This window comes from Podarcis vaucheri (assembly GCF_965113315.1).
Source record: "Podarcis vaucheri genome assembly, chromosome: 3".
In the NCBI taxonomy this organism is placed as follows: Eukaryota; Metazoa; Chordata; class Lepidosauria; order Squamata; family Lacertidae; genus Podarcis; species Podarcis vaucheri.
In genome coordinates, this window is record NC_138761.1 from 91,766,842 (window position 1) to 91,791,042 (window position 24,201).

General features: G+C 42.8%; 1 long non-coding RNA gene across 1 annotated transcript in view; it reads right to left on the bottom strand.

Moving 5' to 3' along the window:
- Nucleotides 1-508: 508 nt before the first annotated feature.
- Nucleotides 509-24,201, bottom strand: part of LOC309529948 — a 38,183-nt gene continuing 14,490 nt past the window's right edge. The window contains exons 4-6 of the long non-coding RNA XR_014218542.1: nucleotides 23,282-23,390; nucleotides 22,941-23,099; nucleotides 509-593 (exon numbers count right to left, since the gene is read on the bottom strand). This is a non-coding gene — a long non-coding RNA (uncharacterized lncRNA). The remainder of the gene's footprint in view (nucleotides 594-22,940; nucleotides 23,100-23,281; nucleotides 23,391-24,201) is intronic.

A 24,201-nucleotide genomic window follows, 5' to 3' on the forward strand; every position in this document is an offset into this window, starting at 1 on the left:
TCTTTCTAGTTCCCCCTCCTTCCTTTTTTCTTGGACCCATTCAGACTAATAATTTTAAATGGAAGTTAAACACAACCTCAAGGATTTTCTAAGAAAACTTAAATTAGCAAATTGCTACTACGCTCATTTATGTTTGTGATGAACTGATGACTGTGTAAATTATTTGACAAGCACATATAATAAGCAAAGCTGCCAGAAACCCCCCAGTTAAATACAAACTGACAGCATCTCTCAAAAGCCTAGTTCAAATTAACCGTGGGCTCTTTCAAAGCACACACATGCCTTTGGTGCTCTGCCAAAGGATATGTGTATATCCTTGTTTTTGTTCCATGAAAATTTGCTATATTCAGAACAATTCTGGTCTTGATTTTTTATCATCACTTGTTTAGTCTGCACTAACTGAATCATTATTTGTCTATGCATCTATGATTAGCTAAAAAATAATAATCATTTTGGCTCCGCCAATAACCTTTCCCCTACAAAAAACCCACAAGTGTCACACTGGCTGTTAGAATAGCACTGATTAGGTCCATTGCAGGAACATTTTTGCTATTGTTTACAGAATCTGGTTTGACCTTTCCTTTCTTCATACACTATCAAAAGAAAAAAAGAATTTTTCATGGCACCAATTCCAAAACCCCAATAAATTGCAAGGAACTGTTTGGTCACATTCTACTGAAGGCCCCAGAGGATGGCAACATCCATAATGTTTTCTTTATGCCTTGCTACTTTTTAAAAAAAATTATTTTTGCAAACTGCTGCCCAGTTTCAAAAGTGGAATTTGTATAACTGCACCAGCTCTTCGTGAGGAAATACATGAGGCCCTTGCTTTGTTGTGGGTCTAATGCCCCAATACACACTGTTCCTGACTCTTGGTGACCCTGTCCATAAGCCCCAGCCATCACAGTCAATATAACTGGAAGTGATGGGAGTTGTAGTATAAAACATATTAGAAACTATAGTTCCACGCTGCATTAAGGGAGACTCCTGGTGACATTTAGAGGCTGACTGAAAAGGAGCAATCTCAGGGCTTTTTCTCAGCCAGAACTCACCGGGACTCAGTTCCAGTTCCGGCACCTCTCAGATGGATGCCATTGCCATTATAAGGGTATGAGGGAGGCGTTCATGATGAGTTTGGGCACCTCTTTTTCTATAAAAATAGCACTGGGCAACCTCATGGAAATAATTAGCCCCTTGTCTGGTTACAACAGTTCTTTACAGAGAGAGGGGGGGGCTGAGCAGAGGGGTACAGTCTGTTAGCTGGGAAAACCTTCCCCTCAGATGGCACAAGACCAAGGGTGTCTGGGAGGCAGCCGTTATAATTACATTTATATACCCTTCATGGATTACTGCTTTGTCGTGGTGAAGGGGCTTGAATAACTCAGAGAAGCTATGAGCTATGCCGTGCAGCACCACCCAAGATGGATAGCTCATAGTGGAGAGTTTTGACTAAACGTGATCCACCTGGAGCAGGAACTGGCAAGCCACTCCAGTATCCTTGCCAAGAAAACTCCATGGACAAAGACAACAGGCATATATGTCACTGTTATGATGCTGGAAGATGAGCCCCTCAGGTCGGAAGGCATCCAACATGCTACTGAAGAAGAGCAGAGGACATGTACAAGTAGATTCAGAGCTGATGAAGTGGCTGGGCCAAAGCCGAAAGGTCGCTCAGTTGCAGATATGCCTGGAAGCGAAAGGAAAGTCCAATGCTGTAAAGAAAAATATTGCATAGGAACCTGAAATGTAAGAACCATGAACCTTGGTAAGCTGGGTGTGGTCAAAAATGAGATGGCAAGAATAAATATTGACATCCTGGGCACCAGTGAACTAAAATGGACGGGAATGGGCAAATTCAGTTTGGATGACCATCATATCTACTACTGTGCAAGAATCCCGTAAAAGAAATGGAATGGCCCTCATAGTCAACAAAAGAGTGGCGAAAGCTGCACTGGGATGCAATCTCAAAAATGATAGAATGATCTTGATATGAATCGAAGGCAGACCTTTTAACATCACAGTAATCCAACTTTATGCACCAACTACCGGTGCTGAAGAAACTGAAATTGACCAATTCTATGAAGACTTACAACATCTTATAGAAGTGACACCAAAGAAGGATGTTCTTCTCATTATAGGGGATTGAAATGCTAAAGTAGGGAATCAAGAGATAAAAGGAACAACTGGCAGGTTTGGCCTTGGAGTTCAAAACGAAGCAGGGCAAAGGCTAATAGAGTTCTGTCTCCAATACCAAAATTTGACGCATGCACACCACACCTCTCTCGCTCCATTCTAAAGAATAGTTGCAGTGTCCCCTGCGGTGCCCCCAAAATTGTGGGGGTGGACTTCTACTTCTTGGCAAGTCCACACGAGCTTCATATTAACACGCTGTTTATTAGTGTAAACATGTTCCTTACTTTCATTCTATAAAGTCTGCAGGTTGACAATTACATTTTAAAACAAAATTAAATGTACCAAAACCCCTGAGAGGACTTGGATGTTTTAAATGATACTAGGACTATGAAAATGTTTTGGATGTTGTTATATCTCTGGACAGCATCTTAAAAAGCATAGACATCACCTTGCCGACAAAGGTTCGTATAGTTAAAGCTATGGTTTTCCCAGTAGTGATGTATGGAAGTGAGAGCTGGACCATAAAGAAGACTGATCGCCAAAGAATTGATGCTTTTGAATTATGGTGCTGGAGGAGACTCTTGAGAGTCTCATGGACTGCAAGAAGATCAAACCTATCCATTCGGAAGGAGTGCTCACTGGAAGGACAGATCCTGAAGCTGAGGCTCCAATACTTTGGCCACCTCATGAGAAGACTCCCTGGAAAAGACCCTGATGTTGGGAAAGATTGAGAGCACAAGGAGCAGGGGATGACAGAGGGCGAGATGGTTGGACAGTGTTCTCGAAGCTACAAACATGAGTCTGACCAAACTGCGGGAGGCAGTGGAAGACAGGAGTGCCTGGCATGCTCTGGTCCATGGGGTCACAAAGAGTCGGACACGACTAAACAACTAAACAACAATCATGTTTTCTCCAAAGAGCTCAAGGTGACATACACACTTCTGCCTCCCATATTTTATCCTCACAACAACCCTATGAGGTAAGGCGGAGAGATAGCAACTAGCCCCAGATTTGAATCCTTATCTACCATATGCTAATCCAGCACTTTAACCACTACACCACATTGGCTATAGTCTATAAACTTGATTCCTGCCTCTGCTGAAATCCTGTAATTTGAATAATTTAATATTGAGAGAGAGAATAAAACATTAGTTTTATCAACGGAGGAGAAACAGTCACATAGAACCACCTTTGCGGAATGGGGGGTGGGGGGATATTGTGCTGCTAGTATTTTACATGATCTAGTTATTTCTGGTAGAAGGGTGATCAGAACAATTTTTCAGGTTCTATATGAAAAATTAATGGTCCCACTAATATACCCTAAATGTTAAATGATCTATTTTCCTCCTGATAAAAATTCAGATTGCTTGGCATTGCAATTTAAAGCTAGGTGTCATGTGTTGCCTTCTTACATATACATTCTGGTTATATTCTCCTCCCTGTAAAATCAGACCCCAAAATGCATGTACACATACACTTTTCCATTCCTCCCCAGGCCCTTTAGTAACAGAACAAAACAGAACAAGATATATCTCTTCACTGTAACCTTATTCCTTTGTGAGTCTTCAACATGCTTACACCTACTAGAAGTCACCACCACAACAGAGAGCAGCAGAGGTGAGTTGTTGAAAGTAAAGATTTCTCTTCCAGTCAACTGGATGCTCCCTGGTAATTATTGATGCAATCCTCAAAAGTTTTTTAAAAAGAAAATAGTTCAAAAAGGTAAGAAGAAGAAAAAAAGTTGAGTAAAACATTAGGAGAAAAATCAGATCAGTTAAAGAGTTTGTGAGTATCAGCAAAGTAGTAGAAACTGAAGCCCCCACTGATCTGTTATCTGCTGCAAGCTTTTTCTTGAGGGCTATCTGGATATATTCTGGTGAGACAGAAATGAAAAAACAAACTACATATTACATGCAAATGTGTGTAATGAATTTTATAGCTACTTTGGAGCAGGTGATTTGGATAAATGAGAGGTGTGGAAATGCTTAACACTTTGTCCTGCCAGCACCTCTCTGCTCCAAGCTATATGCATCCTTCCTCTCACTTGCAAGAGCTGACTGTATTCAAGCTTATTATTGGGCCACAAGTGTGGCCCTATGTTATGGATGAGTCTGTTGAAAAACACTTATTATATTAAGAATTTGGGGCAGGGGCAGTGGGAGTTAGCTCTATGCCTTAGTTAGAAAATGGTTTTAGAAAAAGCATGTGGTGGTTTTAATTTGACCCTCTTGAAATATTATCCTTAAACAAAATAATGCCATAACTTTGGATTGTGTATATCAGATAGCATAATACATGGAGCTGCATTTGTACCTTCAAAATGGCTATTCCCTCCCTCTTCTTAAATATAGCAGCATTTTCTTCTTAAAGCAAATAAGGAGAGGGCATGCTTCCTACTCTATGCAACTGTACACTAATAGATTATTATGTCAGCAACAGCACAATCCTGTAAATGTCTACCTGGGAGTAAATCTCATTGAGTTCAATGAGGGTTGCTCCCAGGTAAGTAGGCATATCAAATAGGATTGCAACCTATGAGTTAGACTGGCAACTAATGAGATTAAATGGACTTTGCAAAAGGTAGTATAATTGTTGCCAGGCTTTAGGAGAGTGTGTTAATTGATAATAATGAACTACCTCAGCCAAAGTGAGTCAGCAGCACAAATGGATGATCCATAGTTCATTTGCTTCAGGGTGGTTGTTTTCTTTAAAAAAAAATTGAAATGGGCTAGTCAAAGTGATTTATTTGTCTAACTTGAGGTTGTTGAAAAGGCTAATTCCAATTTATAGACTACACCTATTTTGATTAAACTATGCCTTTAGGCCGGTGCATAGGTATTATGTTGCACAATTCCTTCCACCTCCTGCATAAAATTATAAATTGTACTACATTCTAAGCAACAGCAATTATCTTTCCTTATGGGTGAACCATATAGCAAGCACATTCACATCTTAATATTTAATCTAATCCATTTCATAGCCACCTATTCCCACCTGTCAACTCAACAGTTCTTGCTGGTCTGCTCTAACAGACATCTTGATATATCATATTTTTCAACAATTCATAGATAGATAGAGAGATAGATAGAGAGATATAGATAGAGGATAGATAGATGATAGATAGATAGATAGATAGATGATAGATAGATAAGAGATAGATTGACAACTTGTAACACCTCAGTTACCAAGCTATGAATCACTGTCCAAGCCTCTCCACAACACGACATCGCTGAAGGCTCTACACAACATTTTGGATACTGTGTTTTTATTCTGCACCCCTGTGTTTCACCCCTTTAAAAGCTAGAAGGAGATTTACTCAGTTGGGTAAAGATAAAATAGAAAAACACATCTGTCCGTTGTTCAAAATATACCTCAGCAACTGTGCCCTCAGCTGCACTAGACATTTAAAGTAGTATCATACCACTTTAACAGCCATGGCTTCCCCTCAAGCATCCTGTAGTTTGTTACGCGTGCTGAGTCTCGCTGGAAGACCCCCTCTGTGACAAAATAAATAAATAAATAAATTAGGTGTCTCCTAACCAGAAAAAAGGTGCCGGAATTCACCATGAACACCTCCCTCGTTCTCTTAGAACCATAGCAATGGTGCCCACCTGAGAGCTGCTAGAATTGAATTCCAGAGAGTTCCGACTGAAAGAAGCCCTGCTCCCAATTCTTCTTAACAAACTACATTTCCCATGATTCTTTGGGTGTGAGCCATGACTGGTATAATACTGCTTTAAATATATAGTGCAGATGGTGCCTGTCTCTGTGTAAAACGGGAGGTTCTGCCCTGCACAGGGCATCATAGTTCATCAGTGAAAATTGGAGATGGTGTGTCTGCTCCTCACTGCCAAAATTTAACTTCTAGACCAGCCTTCTTCAACCTGATGCCCTCCTTATGTTTTTGGGCTACAATTTTAATCAGTCACAGCTAGCCTGGGCTGGAGGGCACCAGATTCAGGAAATAAGGTTTAGAAATCCATAGGAACAGGTGAGGGAGTTGGAACACAAGCCCTGAAGACTGACAACTCTAGTAGGAACCCATGCTAAAGAAATGGCAAAAACTAGTGTGATAATTTACTGTGCACGGGTACTGGGAAGCAGAGACTGTTCCTGACAAACAGGGCTAATTGACATCCATCATTTTAAACCATCAACTTAGCACATAGGAGTGAGAACCTGTAGAGTGTGTGTGTGTGTGTGTGTGTGTGTGTGTGTGTGTGTAGAAACCAGCCAGACATATTCTAATCCAAGCTACAATGCTGCACCTAATGAAGCTCAAACATTTTTATGGCCCTCATTCTGGTAGCCAAGATCCTACTTTCAGCCATAGAACCTTCCAGAGGGAAAATAATTTATCCCTCCAAATCTCTAGCTCAAACCCTGGCTCACTTTGAAGTGAGCATTGGGGAGTGTTTCTTTTTTCATGTATTTTCCTTCTTTAGAGTAAAACAGCTGCTATATGTGGATTTGTATTTTTGGCTGATAAAATTCAAGTGGAGTGGGGAATGTGAGAAGAAAACCAGCTGCTTTGCTCCTAACTCATTCGCAAGCTTTGCCCCATTGTGCTTGTTGTCATGGTGGCTCCACAACAAATTAGGTACAGGGGATTCCTTATATGGGCCCGACATAGGTTTGAAACGCATACCATCTTCCAACGTCTAGTTTTCACTGTCACATTGTTTCCCAAACACTGGGCCTTGAGCCACTTTCAAGTGGGCCTCAGTGCCACTGCCTGCCCGGTGCCTTCTTACTTCCTCACCTCGCCCCCAAAGCTGTGCCCTAGTTTCTTGGTTGAACTGATGCCAGTGCCAGCAACCCCATGGATGCTGAGTACAGTGGTACATCGCAAGACAAAAATAATCCGTTCCGCGAGTCTCTTCGTCTAGCGGTTTTTTCATCTTGCGAAGCAACCCTATTAGCGGCTTAGCGGATTAGCGCTATTAGCGGTTTATCGTATTAGCGGCTATTAAAGGCTTAGCGGCTTAGCGGCTTAGAAAAAGGGGGGGAGCAAAAAAAAAATCGGAACACTCGCAAGACATTTTCGTCTTGCAAAGCAAGCCCATAGGGAAATTCGTCTTGCAAAGCAGCTCAAAAATGGAAAACCCTTTCGTCTAGCGGGTTTTCCGTCTTGCGAGGCATTCATCTTGCGGGGCACCACTGTACAGGTAGCCAGGAAGTAAAAAAGGTCAGAGGAAGGAGTAGGAAGGTCTCCCTCCGCTGAGAGGGAAATAGCCAGAGCAGATGTTGAAGGAAATCAGAACCTGAGGGAAAAGGTTCATTATTTATTTCTTTACTGAAATAAATGCTGAAATACTGCAGATGAGAGGGGAAATTTGATACAGTGGTTTTTAAAGGAACGGGGAGTAGGGATGAGAAAAACGAAACAAAATTGGCATTTGACAGTGTGGGAATAAGGTAAAAGTTCAGTATGAAAGGAGAATGGGAACAAGAAACTAGGAACCATATATATATATATATATATATATATATATATATATATATATATGCTTTCGTAGATTTTCACGGGTACAGGAATGCAGGTTTTGGTGTCTTCGGGTGTCTTCCCGTGTAAGAGTCGGGGTGTCTGTGCGACGTTTCGACGAGGTCTCACTCGTCATCTTCAGGCTGGTGCTTTCGGCTTCTTGTTACTGGAACAGAGCAGAATCTGGTGTTTGAGTTCCTATAAATACTGTTGAGGGGTGTGGTGTATAGCCTCCAACGTTCTGGGCAGAGAGGAAGTTCCTAGATTAGTGTGCCTTTTCTTCTTTTGTTCCTTAATTACTTGAGGGATATCTTGAGTGATTTCATGAGTGATATTCTGAATACCACTGGGTGGGTCATTAAGTGTAGATTAGTTGCTAAAGCTTTCGTGTCTTGACCTCTTGAGCTTGTGAAGAGTTTTTCTGAGAAGATGGCTGTGCTGCATTTAGTTGTGCTCTGGCTTGGCTTCGTGTATAGGGGCGAGCTGTGGTTTTGTGCCTAATGCCAGCCAGATCTGTGTAGGGATTGCAGGGGGGTGCAGCATCCGGAGGTGCCACTATAGTTTGGCTACTGGATGGAGTCTGTAATATGTCTGTGGAGAGGGTCTGGGTTTGGGTCTGGTGTGGTTGATTGGTGACGGCGTTCTGTGTGCCTCTGGTTCTGGTGTCGGTTTTTGTGGGGAGGGCTAATTTCCAGATGTCTGGCAGGCGGGACGTGTCGTCACGCTTGTTCATGTTGTGAGGGTGTTTCTCTATCTCGATGGCTTCCATGATTATTCTCTTGTGGTGATGTTCCATGTTAAAGAGCAATTTGGAATCTGCAAAATTAATTTCGTGTCCTGTTTCTTTCATGTGTTGGAAAAGAGAGGAAGTTTTTTCTTCTTTTTTGACGGCATTCTTGTGTTCTGCGATACGTGCATTTATTCGTCTGTTTGTTTGTCCAATGTACGTGGCTGGGCAGACTTTGCAGGGTATTTCATAGACCCCTTGGTTTTCTAGCTGGATTTTGTCTTTTGGGTTTCTGAGGATATTGGCTATTTTTTGGTTGGTGCAGAAGGCTGTTTTGATATTGTGTTTATGGAGGATTTTGCTGATTTTGTCTGTAGTGCCCTTGATATAAGGAAGGAGGGCCATGCCATTGTTTTCTTCTGTGTCTTGGTTTTTGGGGGGTGTTTCTTTTTGGATTAGCTTCGTAACCCTGTTTTTCTGGTATCCATTGGCGATTAACACATTTGAGAGATTCTGTAACTCAGTTGTCAAGTGGTCTTTGTCAGCCAGGCGTTTGGTTCTGGAGATGAGAGTCTTGGCTACGGAGTTTATTTGTGCAGGGTGGTGGTGTGATTGTGCATGTAAGTAGCGGTTGGTGTGTGTTTTTTTCCGGTAGATAGTGTGTCCTAGGGAGCCATCAGGTTTTTTGTAGATTAGGACGTCAAGAAAGGGGAGTTGGTTGTTGTCTTCTATTTCCATAGTGAATTGTATTTTGGGGTGTAGGCTGTTGAGATGTGTGAGGAAGCTATCTAGTTTTTCTTTCCCGTGTGGCCAAATTACAAAGGTGTCGTCAACATATCTGAGCCAAAGTTTGGGTTTGTGTTCTGACTTGTCTAAAGCATTGGTTTCAAAGTGTTCCATGTACAAATTTGCGATGACCGGTGAGAGGGGTGATCCCATAGGTGCTCCTTCTATCTGTTTGTATCTGGTATCCAGCCGAAAGCACCAGCCTGAAGATGACGAGTGAGACCTCGTCGAAACGTCGCACAGACACCCCGACTCTTACACGGGAAGACACCCGAAGACACCAAAACCTGCATTCCTGTACCCGTGAAAATCTACGAAAGCATATATATATATATATATATATATATATATATATATATATATATATATGTGTGTGTGTGTGTGTGAAAAATATATAAGAAATATGTGTAAGAAATACAGACACACACACACACACACACGAGAAAATGTCTTAGAGTGTGAAACAGTCAATTCTGCCTACAATGGGCAAGGTGAGTCACAATACCTCCACAGCAAATGTCTGTACTTAATTTGAGGAAAGCTCAGCTGTGGAACCCCTTGCCATGAGGAAAACACTGTGGCAGAGAATTTAGCTATTTCCAAAAATGAATTGGTTACATGGTGTCAGTAATTGCCAACTGTTTATGCCAAACCCAGCCTCCATCTGTGACTATTTTGTGACTGGTTCTGCCTGCACACCTCCATTATGTACTGGTAAATTGTAGTAGTTTTCTGTGGGCCTTTTCTGCCATTGCTCTTCATTTAGGGAATGCTTTCCCCAGGGAGTCTTGCCTGGCACCATTATTACATATCTTTAGGCACCAGGCAAAATCTTTCATCCGTATCAAGGCCTTTGGCCTTTAACTATCTGTGCCTTTTAGAAGTGGGTGGGATGTTTTTAATATATTTCTTTTTCCTCTTGGTTTTAATGTACCTATGGTAGAAGAGCTGTTTGTCTGTTTTTCAGTTGTAATTTGCAATATAAAGTGAATTACAAATTTATAAAATAGTAATTATTATTATTTCACCCTTCTCAAGTGCATAGCTGTCAACTTACAGATTTGAAAATAAGGGACCAGCAGCCTTGAAAATAAGGGACCAGCAGCCAAAATAAGGGACCTGCAGCCCCACCTGTTCCAGGCACTCCAGTCTTCCTGTCCTCCTGCAGTCTGGTCAAACTCATGCTGGTAGCTTCGAGAACACTGTCCAACCAACTTTGTAACCAGAGGTTCAACTGAATAGAATCTGAATCACATGCACCACAAGGCCTATGCAGCCTCAACTTAAGATGGCTCCCCGGCCTGGCTTTGTATTGCAAAGTTTGCAGCAGCACATGCAACAAAATGGCGTCCAGCATTCAAAAAACCCCTCAGCTTGCATTAACTAGCCACACAAAAGGCATGCAAGCTCCACCCCCCAGTCGTTCTTAGACTTCTTATTGGGTGAGCAACTCAGCCAAGCAACACAGTTGGAGCCTTCCTCCTCCCTGGCCAGCAGGGAGGGAGGGAGAGGAGCTGCTTCCTTTGAAATTTATGGGACATCATTTAAGGGGCATTTAAGGGACATCCATCAATAAGGGACAGCAGCGGGACATGGCGCTGGAATAAGGGACTGTCTCTTCAAATAAGGGACACTTGACAGCTATGCTCAAGTGGGCCAGGGGGCAGAAAGCCGGAGAACTCCTTCATTTACAGAAATGAATACATTGTGCCAAAACAATCAGCATGCATTAACCTACCGGTAATAGAGAACTGTATGACAATTCAGTATCTGTTATGATGTCTTCATCTGTGGATTAAACACTGAACTACAAAACCAGTGCTGCCCAAAAACATTTCACCATGCCCTCCTGGGCCTTTGACAGCTGTTCCAGGCATCAGCCGATGAAAAGACTTATGCACATGTTACATATATAAAAGGTTTGCCTACTGAATTCAAGAGATGAAGCTCAACAGCAGATCAAGCTGGATTTTAAAAAAAAAATCTGTTGGCACCCTTACTGAAACTCTATAAAGGATGTCAAAGTATCTCTGACGCAATATGAACTTATTCCCTATTTGTAGATCCATGCATAATTGTGCTTGTTTCCAAGAAAACGTGCATGGAATCTGAACCCACAAAGCAGTTCAAATGGGTCTGAACTCTCTTGTGAAATGAATGGGGAAGCCCTCCTAGGCAGGGGACCTCCATAGAGTTCCTAGGGTCATAAAATTCTATCCCCATTGAGCAGGGGTAGCCAATGTGATGTTCTCCAGGTGTTGTTGGATTACATCAACCCTAACACTTGGGCCATGCTAACTGAGGCTGATGGGAATTGAAACCAAATAACATTTTTAGAGCACCATGTTGGCTACCCCTGCCATAGAGATGAGCACAGGACAGGGTCTTTCTTGGGAATATAGGCTCACTGTAGCGTAAGGAGAAAGAAATACTAAAAGAATCGAAAGTGAAAAGTGTGTTGGCTGTTAACCTTATTGAGAGTAATGTCATTATGCATGAATTGAACAGTAATGCAATCATGGACTATGGAAAGACATGATTCAATTACAAGGACTCATCTCAGACAAACATCTGGAAGTAGTTTGGTCATTTTCACACCTTTTAGTGGCTCGGCTCATCATTTCCATCCAGGTCCAAAATGATATCAAACTCTTTACGCGTATAATTTCCCCCCTGAAAAGATTAAATAGAGCAAGGCAGGCATTGGTGGCTTGCTATTCTAATCCACAAGTTAGTTGTATAAAAACGGATAATTAGTACAGATAATTCATAGCTAAAGAGCTGGTTCTGCTGTGGGTCCAGAAGCCTAAACTGAAGGCACATTTGTACTGAACATATTGTCCACTTGCTCACACCAATGGTTGTAGAAGTCTGTCATTGCACCAGTAATTATTCAGGTAGGATGCTGCCATTACATCCTGCATGGCAGATCCTTCACTGAACAATTAGGGGGCGGGGGGGGGTTGAGATCAAAGTAAAATTACAGAACAGAATACATTTTAACATACGTGAACCATAGAACAGAGGCAGGAGTAACAAAATGTTTCCAGAAAGCAAACCATGCTTTCTGATGTGCAGAAGGATAAAGAGGTGGCTATTTTATTTTATTTAAAAATTGAAATGAGTATGTCACAACTTTTTAGAAATAATAATCAGTCCAACATTAATAAACTTAAGGATTAATTCTCCCAACAAAGATGGACATAATTCAATAAGGGCCTGTTGTTAGATTTGGTCTAGTGTCACTGAATGCAATGCCTAATGAGGATTGGTGGGGGGTGGGGGGTGAGCCTGATTTTGAAGGAAGAATTGTGTCACATTAAAGTAACTATGTCATGCTGAGGTTTTAAACAACTGGAGAGCATAAATCCCACTGTGTGATTTTTTTTTTTTACCTTCTGTGCTGGCCTTAACAAAACTTCCCGGCATATTCCCCACCCCCCTTTACCAAGCAGTTTAATTTTTCAATTTGAAGAGCTATTGGTATAAAGTACGCCTCATTAGCTTGTGGGAGGTAGCCGGTCTTCATTAATTCAGTTCTTCTCACTTCATTTGCTTTGCACACAGTCATAATTAGCTTCAAAATAACTTGGGTAACTTCGATAGATTTACTGCTACAATTTTACTCTGCGGTCCCGCTTTGCCTCCTGTTGTTCCAATGTTTTCCATAAAAAAGGGAAGGTGGGGGATTAAAAAGGCAAAGATAGCTGTAGAGAGTCATTTAGTGCTGTGCTCTTGAAAAGGGCAACGTTCCGCCTTTATCCTTCAAGAGCTCCACAAATGCGATCAAGTATAATGCTTTGTGTTTGATCCACCTTGTGGCACATAGATAAATGTTCTTCACACTTACAGAACCACAATCTATGTTCTCTTTCGCTTGCATGTGATAATAGGAGCCTCTTCTCAACTCCCCCCAGCCGCCCTGCTTCCCAAAAGGCATGGCGTCAGACTGGCATGTGGGATATCGTGCATCAGGGCTGCCTAGATTCCTTCCTCTCTCACCTCCGCTGTTTCATTTCCCCCAGTGAGAGACGACACACCAGAAGTCATTTATGGTGCTGATATCACACAAATAATCTCTAATGGGCTTAGACAGTAACATAGGAAGCTGCCTTACACTGAGTCAGACCATTTGTCTGACTCAGTATAAGGCAGATACATAGGGGTTATCATATTTTATCTTCACAACAAAGCTGTGAGCTGGATGTGTAACTGCCCTCTCATCCACCCCAATCACTGAGTGGTCTTCATTACAAATGGGGCTTCAACCACAGTTTTCCTGGTCCAAATCATACACACTAACCATTACACCATATTGCTGCTCATTGCCATTCAACTTCACCACATAATCTAAAAACAAGCCCAAACCTCAGACAAAGCTTTGGCATGTTCTTTTGGAACCAAGGCTGCACATTTCTGCAAATAGTAGCAGTAGATTGGCTAATTCAGGGGTCTGCAACCCGCGGCTCCGGAGCCGCATGTGGCTCTTTTACACCTTTGCCGCGGCTCCGGGGCGGATACTAGCGAGGGGAGGAGGTGCATTGTGCGCCCCGACACTCCCCACTGTGGCAGGCGCTGTACTGGCTGTGACGTCGCATGGGGGTGGTTGCGTGTGTTAGTCACGCACCGTCTGGACGTCACCTTCCCGCCTGCTGTCAGATTGGAGGGCAGCGGCGCGCATGCTTTAAATGTCGCAATGGTTTTGCGGCTCCCAGGTTTTTTCCCCTTCGGAAACGGGTCGAAGTGGCTCTTTTTGTCTTAAAGGTTGCAGACCCCTGGGCTAATTAATTCTTCTGAAGAAGTGTGCATGCACACGAAAGCTCATACCTAAAAGAAACTTAGTCGGTCTCTAAGGTGCTACTAGACTATTTTATTATTATTATTATTATTTTAACTTTTTTAATTATTTCGACTTCGTCAGACCAACACAGCTACCTACCTGAAAGTAGGCTGGTTGTGAGGGAATAACAGTATATTATATAAGGTTTTATGTAATGCGGCAACATGTTCCATGGTATAGTTCTGAAGGGCAGGCATGCTCAGAAGAAACGCTGTCAACATGCCCAAGATAAATATTATTATTATTATTATTATTATTATTATTATTATTATTATTATTCCACCACACCCATCTGGCTAGGCTTCCCCAGCCACTCTGTGCAGCTTACAGAATATATAAAACATAATAATAAACTCATGCTTCAAACCGCTGTTTTCATGATCATGTTCATTTAAAAAGACAGCTAATTAGTTTCCCTCCTTGGTAAACACATTCTTCTGTAACCGGAACCCTAATGTGTGTTGTGGGGTTTTTTGCTGGAAATGTTGTTGGAAAACGCTATATTTGTCAGGAATACATGGTGTTGTTCAGATGTTGTCTGAGTCCAGTGCCGAACAGCATGACCAATTGTCAGGGATGGTAGAAGTTGTAATATGATAAGGGCACTGTTTTGGCTGCCCCTGCTATAATATATCCCAAGAGATGACCTATTGCTAGTATTACAAAAAAGTTATTTCCAGAAAATAATCCCTACAATTATTATGGTTTCACACTTTGGCCAAATAATCCATGGCTACTGTATCTCCAACAGAGCAAACTATCTTTACCCACCCGCATGCCCCTTCTTCACAGTTATTATAAAGTATCTGGGTAAGTAATAGAATACTCTTGAGACAATTTCAACAAGTGGAATAGAAGAAGGGAAGGATGGAACCACAGGCAAAATCTGAAGAGGAGGAGGCCACGTCCATCAGCACCTTATAATTGGAAAGCATTGATTTTTTTTTTTACTGTTCGCAGATAAGCAGGGAGCACAGCTACTAGTATATGACTTACAGGGTCCTAGACAATTCAGTGTGTTTTGTGCAAAAATAAGGCATTCAGATATGCCAACAGCTTGGGAAAGGGATAGTGACAATAAAGGAGAAATTATCTGCTTAGAATGTACAAGCACGTGGGTAAGAATCATAAATTTGTAGAGTTGGAAGAGACCTGAAGGGTCATCTAGTCCAAACCCTTGCAATGTAGGGTGAGACTGTTGAGGTACTAGGCAATATTCAACTACGTTTTACTCAGAGTAAGTCCATTAGTCATGTCCATGCATTTAAATGGGTCTACTCTGAGTAACACTGAACTGAACACCAACCACTATGCTGAGACAACGGAATAACTTATGAATCACTTTAGTTCCAACTGCCTAACTCCTTACTTCAATCAGGAAGGCTCTGATTTCAGCGGCTCATTATCCTGCTACAATAAGCTGACTTTAAAGGAGCAGTTGAACAACATTCTCCCATTTATGATTTCTGCAGCCTGTCTGCCAAGTGCAGATCCAACAACCAACCTGAAATAATATAAATTTCTTTCAAATAAATTGTGCTTTACATGTGCATGCACACCCACACACATCCAGCCATTTCATTTTCCCTAGAAATAATACAGTTGCACAAATCTGGATAAAGCATCTCACTGTGACAGATGGAGCTGAGCAAAACAATTCACAATGAATATTTCCCCCCACAAATACATTTTCTGCTGCTGGTTTGCTCATAAGCTGATCTTAGCAATCTTTTGCTGTGACCGCACAAGCCATTTTACTTCCTCTGATGTCCATGAAACCAAATTCCCTTAAATCCTAGCTTACATAGTTTGTCTGCATGGTACACCTAATCAAGAATGGATACTTGATGCATCAGATTAAAATGGGCAAAGGCACACCTGACTGCAGCTTCTAGGTGAAGAGCTGAGTTCAGAACCATCCACAAACTGTGAACTGTTCAAGGATTCCTATTCCAGAGTCCATCTGTTTCCAGGCAAGAAGCACCTCTATCTTGTCTGGATTAGGTTTCAATTTATTAGTTCTCATCTAGCCCACTACCACCTTCAGGCACCAAGTCAGAACACCAACAGCTAGTAGATGAAAATAGCACATCACAATCCTTGGACAATCTTTCTCAGTTTCTCCCCCTGGAGATTTTAAATAACATGGGACACAAGACTGAACCCAGGGAAATATCATAGCCAATGGACCTGGGGAAGAACGAAAGTCCCCCCAACTTCGGCTTCTGAAACCAACTCCCAAGAAGGACTGGAAGCATCTTAATATGGTACTCTCCTAATCCCATTCCTACCAGATGATCCAGGATGAGACCAATGAATTCTGCTAAGAGGTCCAGAAAAACCAACAGAGATGTACTCCCACTATCAAGCTTCTGGTATAGATTCTCACAGCAACTGAAGCGGTCTTAGTGTCAAAGTCAGTGACTTAAAACTGGATGAATGAGTCAATATCAAGGGTGAGGAACCACCAGGCCATCCAGTTGGTCCATATGGCTGTTTTTGGTCAGCCATGCCCACCTATCACTCACCTGGCATGTGATGTTAGGTGTGGGACAGGTAAAGCCTGTTTCAGACAGCCACAGCCAGGGCCGTCTTTAGCAGATGCGGCGCCGGGGTGCAAATATCCGCCCAGGACCCCAAATTACCACGGATAATGTTGGGGTGGCCATAGCTGCACAATGCCAGCCATCCGGGGGGGGGGTGCAACTCTCCCCCATGCCACTGTGGGAGAGCGATCCCCACAGAGGCCTGGGAGTGAAGTTGCACCCCTCCCAAGCCTCTGTCGGAGGAGAGCGGTCGCCGCAGAGGCTTGGGAGGGAAGCTGCGCGCCAGCTAGTCATATAGTTGGCGGGGTGCAGCTTCCATCCTAAGCCTCTGTGGGGATCACTCTCCTCCCGAGGAGGCTTGGGAGGGACGCTGCACAACCGCCAGCCTTATGGTTGGCGGGGCTCAGCTGGCAGGTATGCAGGGAAAGGGGAGGCCACCAGCAAAGCCGTGCAGCTCTCCCACTTGCTGGGGTACCCCTGAGAGGCTGGCACACCACTAAGCCCTATGGGAAAGACGGCTCTGGCCACAGCTTCCAAGGAATAATCAGGAGTGCACAGTTTAGAGTGTACTTACAACTGTTCCTTTGCAATAATGCATGCATTCAGAGCTGTTTACAGTACTCCCAAGGTTCAATCCTGCCAGGTGGTGCAGAAGAATACCATGGTTAATGGCATCACCAGCTGCCAATATGTTCAGAACTAATAGGATTGCACTGATCTGCTCCAGTTCCTGGCATAGAGCATTTACCAAGGTGACCAAAGCAAACTAAGTCACATGCCCTGGCCAGAAACCCAAATGAAATGAGTTCCAATAATCAGCATCATCCAGATGTGTTGGGAGATCTGAGGTCACCACTTTTCAATCACCACGCCCCAAAATGGTACATTTGAGCCTGCCCCCGTTCCATAACTGAGTCCTAACTTCAGCTCAGAATTTGGGCCATAGCATCTAGTAATTGTTCAAGGGTAGCAAATAAATAGTGCACCTTTTAAGAAAACAAAGTGCTAGTTTCCAAATTCCACAAAAAAGAGTCCCCATTTTCAAGTCTGGATGAGTTAACAAGTTTAGTCATATGCCCCGCTTGAGTGTGAAAATAAGAAGTGGCTCATCACAGGAAGCCTTTTACATTTTTTGCTATCTTGCACTTCCTGATTCTTTCTGATGCCCAGGGAGAGCCAAAATATCCGCAGAGTAACTACACAAAGTAGTAGCTGGACACAACAGGGAAGTTTCCCCTTTGCAGTTTGTACATCTGTATTTTCAGAGCATCTTTATCTGTGAAAAGCATTTCTACTTGGCTAAATGTTGGGAGCTCAATGGGTTGAAAACTAAAGATAGATGATGATGATGATAGATAGATAGATGATAGATAGATAGATAGATAGATAGATAGATAGATGATAGATGCGCGCCCAATGCTTTGAGAAGTCTGAGAATCCATCTGCCATGCAGCTACAAAGCTGTAGGATGCATTCTTTGCCAGAACCATGGCTTTGTGAATGCTTTATCAGCCATGCTCATAACAAAGATGACTCTTGCCTGCTTTGCTTGCTTGTGAAAACATACCGTTAGCATTCTTTTGCAATGACACAACTGATTCTGCGGATGAATTTTGCAGCAAAAAGAAAAGGAAAGAAAAAGCCCTAGCTCCTTTTGATTTTCACCTTAAAACCTAACTGCAAAGTAATTAACTTCACAGCAGTTGCCATTTGGCAAAGCAATGCCGTGTATAGAATGAAATATTCATTAATAATTGACTCTACAAAAACTGTAGTTAAACTATGTTCAGCCAATTTAATAGCTCACAGCTATAAGGATGTAGAGGGTAAAGATCTTTGTGTGACACCGCCCCCCACCCCTGGAAAAAAAAATAGCACTTTCAGTCTGTTCAGCATTGAGAGCTGGGTTTTGTGCAAAAGTGCTGAAGTAAAATTCGAAAGACTCTTCTACAATGAAGACATAAAAGGGTGAATATGGAAAATGGAGCCAGTGGCTGCTGGGATTTTTTTTTACACACATCACTACTTACCTCTGAAGAGAAGATGATTGATAATATTCTCCAAATCCAAGTAATTTATTTTTACTTTGAAGGTGTACATTGAGAACAGTCAGTGAGAAATCAAATTCTACCAGGTCTGGATGGGTGGGTGTGGAAGAATGCATTATAACTAACAAAATCTGATAGCATCCTATGATGGAATATCCAATTAAGCAATTCTAACTGTGCATCGAATCAAGGCCTTTGTTTCTGCAGTAAAGCTCAGGTCTTATCCTTTTACTGCTGTCTCTCCACAGGGCTCTCTAATTGAATTTACTCTTTCTTAACGAGAAGCAAATTTAATGCTCTTTACAATGCCTGGTGATCGTGATGCGGCTGCCCATTCTCTCCACCCCCACGCCCGCCCCTCCCAGTTTGCATGCATCAAAACCTGCTAAGTGATTTTTGTCTGAATGCAAAGGCAAAGCTCAAAGGAGTTCCTGTCTAGCATCCTACCTTTCATCTGCAAAATGTCTCAGAATTTTGTGCAGAAAAGGAAACAAAAACGGAGGAGGATGTTTTCTTCCAAGGTGATGATTTGCCACTGTGCCTTCGCAGCTTTGATGGCTATGGTGCCAATGTGAACTGCTCCCTCGGGGGGCGGGGGGAGGAAAAAGTCAGGTGCCAATTTTTATTTATTTTTATTTTCAGTGACGATAACATGTGAGAACCAACGGATGAAAACACCTAATTGGAAAAACAAATAAAAGGAAACTGGCAGAGTATAGCTTCAGTAAAATAGTTGGAATGTTCACATATTCATCTGCCTTATTCCCAAGAAACAAAGCAATGCTTGTATTTATCACTAAAAACCATGCATAAAAATATAATAACTACTATTTTTGGTCAGCCATCTGTATCCTGATACTCCCACCCAGGTCGCTCCAGATGTTTTGGGTTACAACTCCCATCAGCCACTATGAACATGCCCAATGGTCAATGATGGTAGTATTTGGAATCCCAAATATCTGGAAGGTTGAAGAGGTGGCTCTCCTTGTGAGGGCACCAACATGGCATCCTCCAAACACTGTGGACTCTATCATTGTCATGGATTGCCTGGGGCTGTTGGACATTACAGTTCACAACATCTGGAAAGGACTCCATTAGCTACCCCTGCTCTAGTCAGTTACCCATACTCTTCCCACAGTTGCCTGCCCTTTCACAAGATCATCATTCTCCTTTCTATGACCATCCTGTCTGACCAGAAATCATGCTAAATTCAACACAAAGCAAATCATAATGGCAAGTGGGAGAAAGCTGGCTAGGTCCTCCACTGAAAGTAATGAGGCACACATAGGAAGCTCCTTTAAAAAGGGGGGGACGCACAGCAATTTTTAATCTAGTTATGTTGTTCTTTAACCCACAATTTTATACCTAAAAGGTAAAGGGACCCCTGACCGTTAGGTCCAGTCATGACCGACTCTGGGGTTGCAGCGCTCATCTTGCTTTATTGGCCGAGGGAGCCAGCGTACAGCTTCCGGGTCATGTGGCCAGCATGACTAAGCCACTTCTGGTGAACCAGAGCAGCACACGGAAACATTGTTTACCTTCCCGCCGGAGCGGTACCTATTTATCTACTTGCACTTCGACATGCTTTCGAACTGCTAGGTTGGCAGGAGCAGGGACCGAGCAACGGGAGCTCACCCCATCATGGGGATTTGAACCGCCGACCTTCTGATGGGTAAGCCCTAGGCTCTGTGGTTTAACCCACAGCACCACCCACATCCCAATTTTATACCTACTCCATGCTTAATCAAAGGTCACTTCCACACCATACAATTGAAGTGCATTAACCATCTTTTTCCTCTCCAAAGAATCTTGGCAACAGTAGTTTAAGCTTCGCAGATCTACAACTCCCAGCACCTTAACAAACTACAGTTCCCAGCATTCTTTGGAGGAAGTCATGTGTTTAAAACATATGGTGTGTATGTGACAAAGTTACATGAATCAGAAGTATACAGCAGTTTAATGAAAAACACATGTGTTAATTCATCCTTAGGCAAATCCAAATGGGTTATGTTTCTCCACAGGCATGAGGAGAAACACACACACACACATTTTAACAAACAACAATGGAAATGCAGTATCTGACAGCGAAAGCATAAACATCAATTTCAGCAGTACAAAGCATTTTCATATGACTTTGGAGCCATATAAATACCTACATGGCTGGTTAGTTCTCCAGTATTAAATATAAATGTACAGAATCATCTACAATTCAAATCTCATGGGAGAAAGCCTATGAATGAAAGAAACCATCCAGAGACGGGGGGGGGGGGAGCCTTTGATTTCAACAAAGCATTACAAATAACTTGGGGGCAGAAATGACCCTCTGGAATTTTTAAAGAATACAGGCAGGTGGGCTAGAGTGGTTCACCAAACCCATAAAGTATGACCAATTATCTCACATAGTATCCTTTCAGGCTTGAAGAAGACTGGGAACTACAGGGTGCTAGTGCCTACAGGCTATGTTGTGAACAGGGCAAAATACAAAAAAGGTGATACTCCAACATCAGGTCCAGCCACCAAGGTGGTTTACGGTTTAAAATCTTCACACAAACAAATGGTACAAAATATTCAGGCTAACTCCAGAATTGATGGCTCTGATCCCTGGATTTGTTCTCTTCCACCTTTCCTCAGAGAAGTTTCAGGGAAGATGGGTGAGGAGCTGCCCCTACAGTTCTCTCAGACCACTGATGGTCCCTTTACAAGTTGACTGTTATACTTGGACACTTCCATAAATAAGAATTTGAAAAACAAATACAGAGGCTTTGTGTGTCCGAGATCAAGACATGTGGCCACATTCGGCCAGGTATGATGAGCTGTTCCCCTTTTTTTTGGGGGGGGGGGTAAATGTCACTACTACAGTATGGTCATTATTGACCAGCAATTAAATCTCGCCACACAATGAGGCAATCAAAAGAGCTTACCTAGTGTGCACCCACTTCAGAAAATAGCTGGATACTGAACCAAAGTGGGCCACTTTGGAAGTACTCAGACTTGCTCCAAAATGAAGTGGGATTTGTCCAAAGTGGTCCAAAACAAAGCAAGCTGCTCCAAAGCATCATGGATATTTTGGAAGGGTATTTGTATCCTTCCATTCAGTTCTCCTGACTGAGCCAGCCCCTCACTGGCTGCCAAATGTACAAATGAGCAGGTGTGTCTGTGATGGAGTACCTGTAGGCAGCAGGCTGCAGAAGGTCCCAAAACAGGGTGTTTGCACGGCAGGGGGGTTGTTTTGCTGAGTTGGCCTGGCATCTTCTGAATTCCAAGCTGTCACATAATGGCATTGGGCCCGATCCGGGTCTGAATGATGCACCTGCCCTGTTCCACGCCTTTCACCACAGCTGCCACGAGCAGCAGGGCTGCAGATGCAGCAGTGGCACCACCAAACCCTGCCCCTACTTGCATTTAAGTTCAGTGCTGAATATTTTGTTGGTCTGTGTCTCAATGAATAATAGTGTAATATAGAACTATTCTGTATATTGGTCCAAGTACTACTTTAGTGCACACTTCCAAATTTTTATAAATAAAATGTTGCCTACTCCATCAAGAACGCAGCAGGAATGTGAAACTCGTGCTGTGGATTGGGGTGTGTGGGTGTGTGTGTGGGTGTGGATGGAATTAGATACTCATTGATCCACATTACAGTCAAGGAGGGGCCATACAAAGCTTCAGAAAAGTGAACCAAGGCCCCACTTTAGATGTGAAGTCTAATCCAAAGTGTTTAGAATCAAGCATCTCCTTGTCTGTAACACTAAATCACTTTCTAAAGCAATAAGTAAATAAATTCTGTCCACACTCATATCACATATCCTGTGCTATGGGCAGTTCATGTACCTGGGAACCAGACAGGTCTGTTGTCCAGTTATAACACCTGAAGGCCCCACATGCCAATCAGCTGTGCAAAGTTTTGTTTAGTAATCAAAGCAGGAGTTACTCCAAGGGGGGGGGGCAACAACAGGAAGTCAACACAAGTTTTCAGCGACACTTGACATGAATAGCTGAAAGGAACCCGCAACAGGAAGAAGCTGTTCAAAGTAGTGTTGAACAAAGCCAAAAGGAAAGGCGATGATTCAAATTCTAATGTGACCTTGTCACAAGAGTAAGCATTTTTGCAATGAAATCACCCCAAATGGAGATTTAGGATTATTTCCTTATCAGCATGTTGCCTGACCTTCCTTTTGGCTGGTTTCTGACTATTCGTGCATGAAGTCAAATGCGACTAAAGCCATTACAAAGCACTGAGACTGCACTGCCTGGCTCATTAGCTAAAATTGCAACCCACCCACCACAAAAGCCTATCCAGCAGCTCAGATCCAAGAGGGGGACCTTTTTAACAACAAAAGCAATTGACTTGGCTAAATAGTGAGATAATACTTACTCAGCATTGGCCAAAAAAGGGGCTGTTTCTGGCATGAGTCGTCTTTTTTTTTTTTTAATATTACGGTTCATAATTCTCCTTTGTGGAACCAAAGCCATCTGAGTAAATTATCCTTCTGAGGAATTCTGGATGATAATTATTTGATAGGATATCAAAGATCTGGAATAAAGGAAGGTCACACTTTAAGCGACTTCTTTTCTGAAACCTTTCAAAGACTTCAGTGACCTTTTATCTCAGCATTCTTACTGCTGTCAAGGTTTGATCTTACAGTCACTGCAAGCAAAGTTCCCTCAGTTTCACAGAGATGTCATTGTCAAGACATCAATCTTATGCCCACTCACCTGGGAGTAGGCGCCATTGAACTCAACAGCAGTAGACATGGGTAGGGTTACAACGTGTAAGGCATATCTGGCTGAAATCCGGAGAGACTGTGGAAACCAACAACATTTTCTAAATGGAAAGAGATGGAGCAAAGTTAGTTGACTGAGAGAAAAGAAATAAGGTGAACTAAAACATAGTTTCCAACCCACCAACCAGGACTGGCCCAGAGATGTTGAGTGCATTCCTTAGCTATACAAATCTCTTGGGTAGCAAACCACTTTGGGGAAGAAGCAGAAGCAGGTTGGCCGTTCATCAGCTGGGTTGATATTTACCAGGGAAATGAAGGTTATTTCTCTTTGAGTCCGTTTCAGTCCCCCACCCTGGAATTAGTGTCCATTTCCCTAATATAAGAAAGCTTTGCAATGGAGAATCGATACTTTGCAACAAAGCAGCTCAGACTGAGAGTTTATAATGGGAGCTGGAGGTTTCCTTCCTGGTTCTCTGCAGGGCCTTGATAAAGGCAGGTGCTTACATGTGCCTCTCCCATGTTCCGAATAGCTGCACATGCAGCAACTGGGCATTTCACTGGTGGCCCTGAAGCTTCTGTGTGGCTCACCATCCCTTCTGTTCCTGTGGTCCTGGAGGTGATGGGAGAGACAGGGGGACGTGTCAGACAGGAATCCAGGTAATATGTAAGGAGACCTCTGATTCTGCAGGAGAGATTGTGATTATGAGGACACCTTTCCTTTAAGGCGCTCAAGGTGGCATCCATAGTTATCCTCCTCCTCCTTCTCCATATATTATCATCAAAACAACCCTGTGAGCTATGTTAGGTTAAGAGACAGTGACTAGCCCAAGGCTAGCCAGTAAATCTCATGGCTGAATGAGGATGCAAACCCTGGTCTCCCAGGTCCCAGTCCAACACTCTAAACACTACCCT